This window comes from Apostichopus japonicus, chromosome 9 (genome assembly GCF_037975245.1).
Source record: "Apostichopus japonicus isolate 1M-3 chromosome 9, ASM3797524v1, whole genome shotgun sequence".
NCBI classification, from domain to species: Eukaryota; Metazoa; Echinodermata; class Holothuroidea; order Aspidochirotida; family Stichopodidae; genus Apostichopus; species Apostichopus japonicus.
The window spans coordinates 616,084-629,659 of record NC_092569.1 but is presented as its reverse complement, the minus strand read 5'-3'; the positions used below and the strand labels follow the sequence as shown (position 1 = coordinate 629,659).

The 13,576-nt window shown below is 38.5% G+C and overlaps 1 long non-coding RNA gene across 1 annotated transcript; it reads right to left on the bottom strand.

The window, feature by feature from the left end:
- Nucleotides 1–9,078: 9,078 nt before the first annotated feature.
- On the bottom strand, nt 9,079–10,899 carry LOC139973348 (uncharacterized). The gene is made up of 2 exons (XR_011795189.1): nt 10,174–10,899; nt 9,079–9,337 (listed from the first exon to the last, which is right to left on the bottom strand). It is a non-coding gene; the product is annotated as an uncharacterized lncRNA (long non-coding RNA).
- Between the last annotated feature and the right edge of the window lie 2,677 nt (nt 10,900–13,576).

The window sequence follows — 13,576 nt, the reverse complement described above, 5'->3', positions numbered from 1 at the left end:
TGAGACGGTAGTCAAAATGCCACAAAGACGTCGTGTTATGCTACCAGTTTTCAACTCTACTAACCATGACATACAGTTGCCAAGACGTACTGTTATCGGAAACATTGAGCCATTCCGGTACATTGGTAAGGTGGCTAATGGCAGACACGCAGACGAGGCCACCCTACATGGAGATTGTATGTCTTTAGACGTAAATACATTGAATAACTCTGTACAAAATGCTAATGTGACTAGTGATCAGTCCAGTGAAGATGTTGACGAGTGGTGTCCAGAGGTGGACTTCACATGTCTCACACCAATGCAACAAGATGCTGCAGAGAAAATGCTGAAGAAAGAATGTAGAGCATTTTCACAGGATTCCATGGATACAGGAAATTGTCCCGACCTGAAGATGAAAATTAATTTAAATGATCCAGAACCAGTCCAGAAGAATTATGCAAGTATTCCACGTCCACTTTTCAAAGAAGTTAAGGAATACTTGGAAGACCTTCTAGCAAGGGACTGGATAACAAAGTCGAAGTCTAATTACTCTTCACCTGTGGTCTGCGTCAGAAAGCGTGACGGGTCGTTACGCCTATGTGTCGACTATAGAGAATTGAACCGTAAAACAGTTGATGATCGTCAACCAATTCCAAGAATCCAGGATATCCTTGATGGCCTGAAAGGTAGCTCCTGGTTTAGCACTCTCGATCAAGGTCGTGCTTATCACCAGGGATACATCGACCCAAAGAGTCAACCACTTACAGCATTTGTGACACCGTGGGGCCTCCATGAATGGAAAAGAATACCCTTCGGGTTAAAAAACGCCCCAGCAGAATTCCAAAGATACATGGAGGGATGCCTGGATGGTCTGAACAACGACATTTGTTTTGTATATTTAGATGATGTGCTAGTCCATGGCAGCACATTTAAAGAACACTTGGAGAATCTGAAGAAAGTACTGGCCAGACTACAGCAACATGGGATAAAGCTAAAGGCCAGTAAATGCAAACTCTTCCAGAAACAGGTCAGGTACTTGGGCAGACTAGTCACTGAAGAAGGACATAAGTTGGACCCTGCAGATCTTGAACCAGTCCTCTCACTTAAAGATAAGAAACCATCAACAGTTGGGGAGTTGAGGAAAATGCTAGGGTTCATTGGCTACTACAGGAGCTACATTCAAAACTTCTCAGCAATTGCCAGTCCTCTCTTCAAGCTGTTACAGAAGGAAAAGGGTTCTACACAAAAACCCAGTCGCAGAAACCAGAGGAAGAACAACCATCTACCCAACTCGAATCAGAAGATAGCCTGGACTGAGGAGCATCAGGGAATTTTATGTAGTCTGATTGACCTACTAACAAGACAACCAGTTATGGCATTCCCTGACTTCTCTAAGCCATACATTCTCCACACCGATGCATCGTTAATGGGACTTGGAGCTGTACTCTACCAGGAGCAGGAGGGGAAACTGAGGGTAATTGCATATGCCTCCAGGACTCTCAGTGCTCCAGAGAAGAATTACCACTCCACAAAACTTGAATTCCTGGCACTGAAGTGGGCGGTGACGGAACGCTTTCGAGATTACCTGACATACGCAAAGTACTTTGTGGTCTACACAGATAATAATCCCCTCACTTACATAATGACGACAGCACGTTTAAATGCAACAGGTCAGAGGTGGGTATCAGATCTTGCCTCATTCAGATTTGATATCAAGTATCGACCAGGGCACAGTAACCAGGATGCTGATGTGTTATCAAGGATGCCCTTAGAGACCGACATCAATGAGTACATCCAAGAGTGTACTGCGGAAGTTCCGGGATGTGCTCTCCAGACGATTTCAGAGTGTGCGGCAGCAAATGTAGAGGGAACATTTGTGTACGCAGACTCACTTACTGCTGATATAGACCTTTGTAATATCATGAACCTTACCACAGATCACAAAGTGAGTCTCATTGAACTGAAGGAACTAAAGGCTGCTCAGGCCAATGACCCAGTAATTGGCAAAGTCCTTGAGTACATGGAAAAGGGGACAAAGCCAACTTACAAGGAGAGGAAAGACGAAGACCCAGATGTGAGAGCATTACTAAACAAATGGGGAGAACTCATTGTTACGACCGAAGGTGTATTAAAGAGAGTAACGGCTAATCGAGAACAGCTGATTTTGCCATCGAAGTACAAATCTATGGTATTGAAGCAGCTCCACAATGAGATGTGTCACGTGGGCGTGGAACGGACACTGGACTTGGTGAGAGAAAGATTCTATTGGGCCCACATGGCGAAAGAGGTTGAGTTCTATGTAAGAAAACAATGTCAATGTATCAAACAAAAGAAACCAGCAAGACATGTAAAGAGTCCCCTTGTGCCTATTGTGACAAAAGAACCCTTTGAATTGGTATCTATTGATTACCTACATTTGGAGAAAAGTAAAGGGGGATATGAGTATATACTAGTCGTGGTAGATCACTTCACTAGATTTGCCCAGGCCTATGCGACGAAAAGGAAGACTGCCCTGGCAGCAGCTGATCACCTGTTCAACGACTTTTTCCTGAAGTTTGGATTTCCCAAAAGATTGCATCATGATCAGGGGAAGGAATTTGAGAATCAGCTTTTCACCAGACTACAGCAACTCAGTGGAGTGGGACACTCCAGAACGACCCCATACCACCCACAAGGGAACGGTCAGGTAGAACGACTGAATCGTACCCTCCTCAACATGCTACGATCGATGACTGAACAACAACGGTTCAACTGGAAGGACTCTTTGCGTAAATGCATGCATGCATACAACTGCACAAAGAGTGAAGGAACAGGTTATTCACCATTTTTCCTAATGTTTGGAAGAACACCACGCTTACCTGTAGATATTGCTTTCGGCTTGAAGGGAGATGAGACTACCAGAACTCAAAACGAGACAACTGGAGACCAGAGAGAGACATATGCTGAAAAATGGCGAAACAAAATGAAGGAAGCCTACAAAATTGCAGCCCAACATGCAAAGAAACAATCTGATCGAGCCAAACAAAGACTGGACAAGAAGGGACACAACGTTGCCTTGCATTCTGGTGACCGTGTTCTCGTAAAGAATCTTGCCCGGGTTGAAGGACCAGGAAAGCTTCGTCCTTTCTGGGAAGAGCAGGTTTATGTTGTTACCAAGCAGTTACCAGACATTCCTGTGTATGAAGTCCGTCCAGAGAGTAACCGGGGTCGGATTCGAGTCTTGCACCGAAATCTACTTCTACCATGTGATGCTCTTTTACCTGCTGATAACACTCCGAGACGAATCGTGAAGAAGGCTTCATCGAAACATAGGCGAACTACTGACATTGTGGAAGGGAGTACGGATAGTTCAAGCGACGATGAATGGGTGCCTGATAGATTTCCGGGTTACCCATATCAAAGGGTAGACCAAGAGGGTGTTCGGGGTGGTGACCTCCATCGGCGGGATAGAAGGTCTGAGGTTGATGTGGGAGGGGATCAGGTCGAAATTGACAATCAAAGCAATTCAGCAGGGGAGCAGGAAATTTGTGACCCCCCAGAACAACCAGGTCAAAATTTGGAAATTTGTGACCCCCCAGAACAACCAGGTCAAAAATTGAGACCACAAAGAGTTAAGCAGGGAAAGAAGGTTTTGACTTATGATAATTTGGGGAACCCTACCTGGGTCAGACAGGAACCCCATGTTTGTTATTTGTACCAGTATATTCAGCCAGTTGAATGCACAAAACCTAATTACTTGGGGAACATATATTCAAAATCTCTAATTTAACTGAGAACTTCTAATGTAACCCGACATCACAAGGGCTGAGTGGTACACACTGCCAACAGGTCATAGTCCTACTATAGTTGTTTTTATTTTATAACTCTACCAGACATTACTTGAACACTGAGAGAACTTTTTGAGTTCCATTGTATTATACGTTATAACTTTTATTGTTATCAAACTTGTTTATTCGCACAGGAATGACAGATTTCGAGAAGCATGTGTATGTGTTTTCTAACATAGCATTGGTATTGAGGTATGTAAATACAATAGTTAAATGGAACATGCTAGTTCTTAGGGGCACAAGGAAATTTGTGAAATGATATGCAAGGTTTTAGTGACTAATTGGTCATTTGCAACACGACAATGTCTTTGAGTATTGCGCAGTGCTCGAATTTATTTGTCTTTTAGCCAAACGAATGTACTTGAATATTCTGTGACTTCAGATAAAAGTATAGTCAGTGGTAAATTTGCTACAAAGAAGGTTAAAGTAAACTACGTGTATACATTTAATAGTATGGGTGCCAAGGTGTTTCTAGTAGTGAGATGACTATTAAGGTTTATTATCTTCAGCTTGTAATTAGCAAGACTCGACAAATGAGAACAGTATAGAGTGCATTTTATAAAACTTTTATTCACCATTCATTTCTTCTTACATTGAATTCTATATTTCTTCATACGATACATGTTTACATGTCAGGGATGACATCTCTTAAGGAGGGGAGAGTGTTATGGGTATGATTAGCGGTGCCCTACCCAAAATTTTGTTGTTTGTTTTGGCGTTCAATAGCGCGTATGGTGGGCGGAGCCTCAGCGATTGATTAACATGTGCCTTAACTCGTTACAACTAAACTAAAACTGGTTTTTCCTCTCTCCGTCTCACAGAGATCCTGGTCTTAACAGGTGTAAAACAGGCAATGTGCTGATTGGTTTAATTCCCAGAAAGTGTCACATTTTATCTACCATCATATCTTGTTAAAATAGTGAACCTACTTAAGACTCAATAATTTACTGTGTGATATTTTACCCACTGCATTCAGTGCAGTGTGTTAAATTCTATTTTCAAGTTTATTTGATTTGTTTTACAATTGTAAAGCTCTTTGAGCAGCTTTGCTGATCATGGGCTATATAAATATTACTTATTATGATGATTATGATCTTTCTTCCAGGCTGTATCAGTTCACTGTTTACGTGGTATAGGGCGCACTGGAACAATGGTGTCTTGTTATTTTGTCAAATTTGAAGGACTTACAGCTGATGAAGCAATAAAAAAAGTCAGACGCCTCAGACCAGGGTCAGTGGAAACGAAAGATCAGGAAGATCTAATAGAAGAATTCTATAGACATTGTAAGTCAGAGGAGGCAGAAAGACTGTAGGGCCATTCAGTTTTGATAGCAATTTACCATTAATTAGTACTTCTTGTAGCTTGTCTTGCCTTGAGAAGGAAACTTCACTGTGTTGAAACGAAAAACATATTATATATGTATTTGTATGTAAGTAAATACGGGATCATTTGAAAGAGAATGGATGCTGGGTAAAGTAAAAAAGAACATAGATGTGACATACAGGTATGATATGGGGGAGGGGTGGGGGTAGTGTGGAATATAGAGTGGCAGAAATGAGGAAGTTTTCAATAAGGGATTTTTAGCAACTTTTTCTATAGTTTTAGCAATCACTAAAGGCAACTCAGGGTTTCTTGTTGAAGACATTTTGAAGATAAATAGCAAGATTTATATCACTTTCAACCAACTTAACAGTATTCTGAATCTTAAACATTTATTTCATGGGTCGAAAGGACTTGTTTTATCATGTCATAAGAATTTTTTTGTATAAAGATATTTAAAGTAATACACATGCAGTAACCAGTTCAAACTTCACAGATCATTTTCCCATCTTTTTGTGTGCAGAGTGGGATATGCAGTAGGTGAAGGGGGTTTGGAAAGTAATGAAAGTCTGTTACCTGTAGTTGTAATATTAACTTATGCCTCAGGGAATATAATGTAAGTTAACAAGTTAACTCTTAGACATTAGTGGTAACATTACATACAGGTAGAATGTTGCATTTTTAATATAAACATGTCTTTCATGTAAATGCAGGCTGATATTTTCTCAGATATGATATCTAGCGAGTCTTTGTGCAAAAACTTAAAAAAACATACTTACTGATCTCATTTATCCATTTTTGTTTTATTTGGCTATTGTTCTGCAATGATGCTGCATTGGTCATTGTGTCTTAAATGAAAGATTATTTACAATTTGTAGAAACCTTACTTGTGATATATTCTTTGTCTTTGTAAAGAATCAACTATGAGTATGAAAGCTATTCATTGCTTTTGTTTAGATGTAGTTTTTATCCAACCTGCAATTTTTTTTTGAGTATTTTAACTTTATACATGGTACATTGAACTATAACTTATCATTTTATTCCATGTCCATCTATATACTTATCAGTGTTCACAACTACCATTACCTTGAGTGTGTATAAAATTATAAGCGGTCATCAGGGTGGAAAAGGATAACGTTTTCAAAGGTGTATTTCTTGGGGGGGGGGGGGGGGTTGAGGGCTAGTGTGACATGTGATCTACTCATTCCGTAAGACACATTCCAGTATTTGGATATTTTCAAAACTATGAAATTATTATTTCTCTAAAGTTTTCTACCAAAGGGCACATTCTAAATGACCAAAGTGGTATTTTGTACTACCAAAATTGGGCACTTTAGCAAAAGGGTCACTTTTCAGCAGTGAGGGGGGGGGGAGACATGTGCCCTTCTACCCCTGACATAGAAAGAACCCAGAGGCACGTTGATATTCCTCTAAATACTTCAAGTTAAAGTAGTAGAATAAATTTAATCATCATTATTATGTGTGAGAGATGTTGATAATAGCTATCCTTTACAAACCTTCATCACCTCAAATCCCCATGTAGCAGCAGGATATCACAGACCGACAACATGGCTGGCCCCTGACACGACATTTGAACCAAAATAATCTCCTAAAGGGAATAAACATTTCCTTACAAATTTTGGGAAGTTGTGCATCCTAAACAAAACATATATGTATATGATGTAAGCTGAAGAATGTCCTTGGGTTTGCTTTTCTTTCCTATTACCTATTTTGGAGATCTTTATATCAACTCTTTTAACCAAGGAAGAAAATTTTCATGGTCATCATTTTACTGTACTTTTTATCTTTGGATTCTCCTCAAATCTTTTGACAATTTCACAGCTTATGTCTGTATACTTATAATGGGTTTGCCCTTTGCCCTGCATCAAGCACAATATAATTGTCAAATTTTGAAACTCCTCATCAGCTGACAACTACCGCAAGAGTTGTAAACCTCTCAAAAGTTTTTTTTAATTTTTTTATGCAAAGCCATATGAACTTTTAAGATACTGCTTAGAAGCCTGAAAGATCTCTGTAGATTTGTTAAATTTTGACACAGAATCTAAAAAGCATTCTGTGATACATTTCAACTCAGTATAATATATTATATTCTATGATATACACAATATTAATGTTCGTCAAGCCACATATGTATTGGTTCCTTGAATACACCTATCATACGTACAATTTCATAAGAATCAGAACTTTTTGTCTTCAATTCTCTGTTATCTTTTCATCGGTGTATCCCTAATGTTTTTTCTTTTCCTCATTCATTCTTTTAATTTCCTAAAGTCAATGTCAGTGTGATACAAAGAACAACAGCATGTTAGTTTGTTCATTTTACAACAAAATTGTTGAATTTCAAGTTTTGTTTTCAGTACACAATAGGTAGCCTTGTCTTCATATGTCATCAGTTTTGGTAACTTGCTGTAGGCAGTCAGTAATCTAAGCAGTCAAGTTGGCGTGTGAGAGTGTGTGTGTATGTGTGGGTGGGTACAGGGTATGGGAAGGGGAGTGAAGGATGAGCAAGGGAGACAAATTGTTAACCAAGCGAAGATTCTGCCACACACTTGGCCAGGTTCACAGTCTTCTTATTACATTGTTTATAAGGTGCCGAGGAATATTTTGAAGTTGGGGCGTGTGTTAATAGTACAAAGTTATTTGATGTTGGAAATAAAATTGTGAGAATTGCTACAAAGATCAAAGATGGGCTTTTGAAGATTAGCATTACAGTAAAGCACATTTTTTTTTAACGGTCCATATCATTGACTCGGAGGAGGAAGGGAACGGTTTAATTTTTTCACCATGCCGTTGCCACTGATAATTCTAATAAATGAATGTTTATTGGATGTGCATGGGAGGAGTATGAAGGTGCCAGCCCAAGTGGACATGGCTTTTAATTATTATATCTCAACATGCAGGTTTGGTTGTCATATCTGCACATTATTTCCTCATTACTCAGGTGAATCTGGATTTGGTGGTGCTTTATTTGCCAGTATTGAAACATTTCATTTCAAAATTTCAATTGTCATAGTGGATTTGCATCTCAATGATGCTGCATATTCATGGATTCCTGAAATGTCATTTTAGAAGCTGTTATAATAAAAGCAACATCTAAGATATTTTTAAATGAATGTTAATGAATGAGTGATGAATAATAAGAAATGAGTAATGCAATATCAACTTACAAATTTAAAAATGAGTCTATTGTTTTCCTTCCACCTGTAATTTGATGAATCGTTTTAAGAAATGAATGAAGGAAGGGGAATTTAGCAAAGCCTATATAGTTTGATATAATCCAATCCCCAAAACATCCTCCCAAAATAGAAAGAAGACATAAGTATTTTGTTTGCTGTCCCACAAAGAATAGATGCTGAAAAACAATTGATATCAAATGTTGTTGATAGAGGCTCAGAAATATGTCCTAAGATTTGAGACATGTTAATATTCCAACTTACAATGCCGTTATCAGTTCTCAGGTTTTAAGTTTGGAAGTAGCCCACTATGAAGTTATAAGACCTTACATGGGAGATCACCACGACCAAATTTGTAAAGTTAGATTTTTAGCTGAAATTTTGACAACTTTGTATGATTGTATGAAACGTTTATCAGAGCTCAGAAAATAAATTTGGACCATCATGACCGTTATTTGAGTTTCTGCCAAAATCATAAGTAGGTTGGATTGGTGCACCATGTCACTTACCTATAGCCGGTTAAAAGTGTTACAATGACCCACATACCAGTGTCGGAGGGGGCAGTGGGCATGTTCAGTCGCAAATATATACATTCAGCTGGGAAGGCTTTAGACCACTGACCACCCTTTTAAACCTCTACATGTATACCATTTGTTTGCACATTTTGAATTACATACACATTGTGGCCATTGCATGGCATAAAAAGGGAGCGTTGGAGACTGAGGGTACATGTATTGACATAGACCCTCTCACACGTGTGTATTAGAAGGGGAACAGGGGAAAAGCTGCCCAAGTATATTCTTTATTCCTGCAAAATTCACAGCGTCAAAATAAAAATCGCTCTCTGGATTTGACTGTTGGCTGAAATTTGGCGATACATAGTGTCATACAGTTTGGTAATAATTTACATTTAAATCCACAAAGAGAACAATGCCAGGATAGCGATCTGTGCATATTACGTAACGGCACCCATCATTGCATGGTCAGAATGAAACTCCTGTTCAAGCTGTGCGGCTCCTGCGGGATAATTAAAAATTTCAGGTAAAATAGACAATTACATTTTGAAGGAACGAATGAAGAGGAAGACAAGCAGCACACGTAATTTGGAAGCTTTAAATAGGTAATGGAACTACTGAGGAATAATAATGAGAGGTTGCCGCAGACCTGGCAAATCCACCCTGCCAGGAAGTACCCTTACGTAAGGGTACATCCCGGCAGGGTGGGTTTGCAGTCACCGGGAACTATTTTACTTGTTTGGTTTTCCTTAGCGTACACTAAGGAACAAACAAACAAGAAATATAGAGTTCCTGGTGACTGGGCTGTTCCCCAGAGGAGGACAACTCCTCTGGGGTTTTACTCACATGCCCTCTAGCCACCGGGTTCCTAGAAAAGGGGCATCTTCTTCTGCCAGGGCTGAAGCCTCCTCCCAATTTAAGAAATCTTAAGTATCTAGGGAACTTTTTAAATTATTTTAGCGTAGGTTTTATGAACTAAGTATTTCAGTAAGAGGTCATGGATTAGGTGGTTGTTTTTTTGAATGATTTTTTTTTGTTTGAAATAATTAGTCGGTCAAATAGTGCCTAAGACTAGTAAGAGTTTGCTGCTTCAAGGAGCTAATTATTGGTGGCGATGTAACTAGGGATGTTAAGGCAGTTTCTAAGGGCTTTATTATTACTAATGTTTAATTGGGAAATTTGAGAATTATTACAACTAAGGAGGCATATACTTACATAAGTAATGATTGGTTTAATATTTGAGTTATAAATTTGTAATAAAATATGTGGGAGTAGACACTATAGATAACTTAGGCTTTTAAAAATTTGGTGAGGTTAGTGGTATCATCCAAACTTTACCGGCGATAGTGGTAATCTTTTACTTGTACGCCAAATGCACCCAGCGTTAGCTTGTACTTGTAGTAATCTCTCATTTCAATTCAGCAGCTGTCAAAATGGACTCAACAATATCAATCCACAAATTAAGATGAATAATTATGCCAGTCTATCATTCAGAAGTTGTTGCGTATTCGTTGCTATGGTGACTTAGGCATGATATTGAAGATTGAATATTCATAGTGTGCTGCAGCCGAAATAACGTGATTTCAAACTGAAGTCAAACTCTTATATTTTCAATCCCGGCAAATAGCTTAGTGGATGAACGGGTGAACTACAAGCTGAATGTTCCGAGTTCGAATACCATACGATGGAGTTCTTTTTGCATTAATCATCTTTTACTCGGGTTAGCATCTTTAAGTATTATTTCTGACTCTGCTATATCAGCGCTCAGGAGTTTGACGCAGTTGTCAAGGCATAAACCTGCGGATTTCTGTTAAAATGCGTTAGGGTTCGAGACCAGCTCGGGGCAGTGATGTTCCGACAGGGTGCAAAAAAGGTGTGGCTTAAGGACCCATACCAGCGCCTTCCTTTACGTCTCGGACCCGGAGAATGCCCATAGCGGGACCGGTCGACCTTGAACGGCCAGAAGCGAGCTAGGTGGCTTTCGGTGGCACATGCCTCTTGAGGCATGTGTGCAGCCCATAATGACCATTGAATGCGTGGCCCTGCGTCGGTAGTATTCTCTTGTTTTTTTTTTTTTTTTAAACTTTATTTTAACGGCTTCTGGCCGTTCTAAGGTCGACCGGTCCCACTATGGGTATTTATTTTAAGAGGATAGCTCGTTTAGCAATAGCTAATCTTCCACGATCTTCCCTCTAATAAGACATATAATAATATAAAATGTATGAACATTTAATAAGTCATAAGTACAAAATTAAAAAAAAATATGATGTAACCTAACTGGTTAATAAAATAGTTAAAACGTTTAACAGAGTAAAGAAAATTAAGAAATTTGGTAAAAGTAAAGTGAAGTAGACCTAAACTTTATCAGATATTAGGCGTTTAAAATGGTTAAGATTTCTTGCTGATTTTACTCTTTGATCTAGTTTGTTCCAGTCTTTTTGCGGCAATGCATGAAAAAAAGTTGTATATAAAAACTAGTGTGGCCGCCTGTAATGTGCAGGTTTCTTGCAGTAGAGGATCTTAAATTGTGATAATGAATGTTTGTAATTGGTTTAAACATCTCAGTCATGTAAGCTGGTCCTTGATCATTAATTGACTTGTATATCATAGTTAACCTTCTATACATTACCGGTCTGTCAAAGTCTTCCATCCCAGCGTGGCAAATAAATCACTTGAACAATCTTCATATGTAGCATTTAAAATAATGCGTGCAGCACTTTTCTTTAATTTAATAATTCTATCAGTATTATGGGCAGTGGTAGTTCCCCAAACTAGACAGCAGTAGTCAAGTATTGGAAGAATGTATCCATTATAATAAAGTATGCACGTGGGAGTGTCTATGTACTTTTTAATCCTTCGCAACAGAGCTAATCTTGTACTAATAGTACTATATTCATATAATCAATCTGAGCTTGCCATGTCAGGTGGCAATCAATTCTGACTCCTAAAAGTTTTTCTGTATCAGAATTCTCTAATACGATATTCATTTCATTCTTGACAGAAATCTTTGTTTGTCCTCGTAGATTATCAAAGCGTTGTCTGGAACATATTAACATTGATTTGGTTTTATTAGTATTGATTGCCATTTTATTATTCTTGCACCCTTTGGAAACATTTTTAGCATCAATATTCAACTTGCTTTGAAGAGATTCAACGTTTGAGCTTGAAATGTGGAAAGTCTTATCATCTGCATACATGTCGGCTTTGCAGTGAGTTAAATAAGGGGTTAATCAACGATCTAGCGTGCGTTTCTCACAGGATTAATGCACGATCGGGGGATAATGCAAGCGATGCACGAGGGCGGAACCCGAGTGCATCCAGCGATAGCATTAACACACGGAGTGCATTAATCATGTGAGTAACGCACGCTAGACCGTTGATTAACCCCTTTCATTCATACACTACCATTTGTGTGGGGAAAAATCATAAAACAAAACATTTTTGGTTACATATAACCAAAGATTTATTAAAGTGATGCCCCGTAATTTTACCGTGCGTTAATCACAGGATTAACCACGGTCAGCTGACCAGAATGGACCAATAGGATTTAGGAATCTTTACTAAGTATGAATGAACATAGGTAAAATCATTAATATAGATTAAAAATAAGAGTGGTCCTAAGATTGAAACTTGTGGAACGCTATTACTAATATTCATACATGAGGACGCAGTCCCTTTCATGACGACATACTGACTTCTATTCGTTAAGTACGACTTAAACCATACCATAGTACATTGTAAATTGGTATAATTTCAACTTTTTTTATCAGAATATCATGATTTACTAAATCAAACGCTTTCCTGTGGTCGAATAGGACAGCCCCAGACAGTTCTCCTTTATCAATTGCTACCATCAATAAATTCATGACATGTAATAGAGCAGTTTCGCATGAGTGCTTCGATCTGAAGCCAGATTGAGCATTTTCTAATAAATCAAATTGCTCTAAGAAACTAGTAAGCGCAATGTGAACATGTTTTTCCAAAATTTTGGACAAAACAGGGAGAATAGAAATTGGTCGATAATTCGATAAACCTTGTCTTGAATTACTCTTGAAAATGGGTATTACCTTTGCGACTAAGTCCATCTAGATGGAAATGTATTTGTCCTAATACTTGTGTTTATAATACGAGTAATACTTGCATATATATGGGGGCACCCATTTAAAAAAAAAAAAAAATTTCACTCAGTTTATTAACACCTATTGCTTTGGAGGCATATGATTTTGTCCGATTTTGGACAAAATCGCGACTTTTTTTAATTCTTCCCAAAATTGTTCCTGTGGTGTGTGGCGCCCTTTGGATACCTTTCCAGGTGACAAGAGTGGTATCAACGCTTATATTTTGGTGGAAAATGAAATTTAATAACCATATCTTGACGTCATTCTAATTTAAATGACATAAACTTCGTCGAATTTAACTTTTGACCCGACAGAAGCGTCTACTGGGTGCTGGGAGTCCCTTCTACGTATTCTGGGAGAGATTTGAGAACTTTCATTTTTGGCCCAAAATTGCCAATTTCATTAGGCTATACCCTTATGATTTTGTCCGATTTTGACCAAAATCGCGACTTTTTTTAGTTCATCCAAAAATTGTTCTTGTGGTGTGTGGCGCCTTTTGGATACCTTTCCAGGTGACAAGAGTGGTATCAACGCTTATATTTTGGTGGAAAAATGAAATTTAATAACCATATCTTGACGTCATTCTAATTTAAATGACAAAAACTGCGTAGAATTTAACTTTT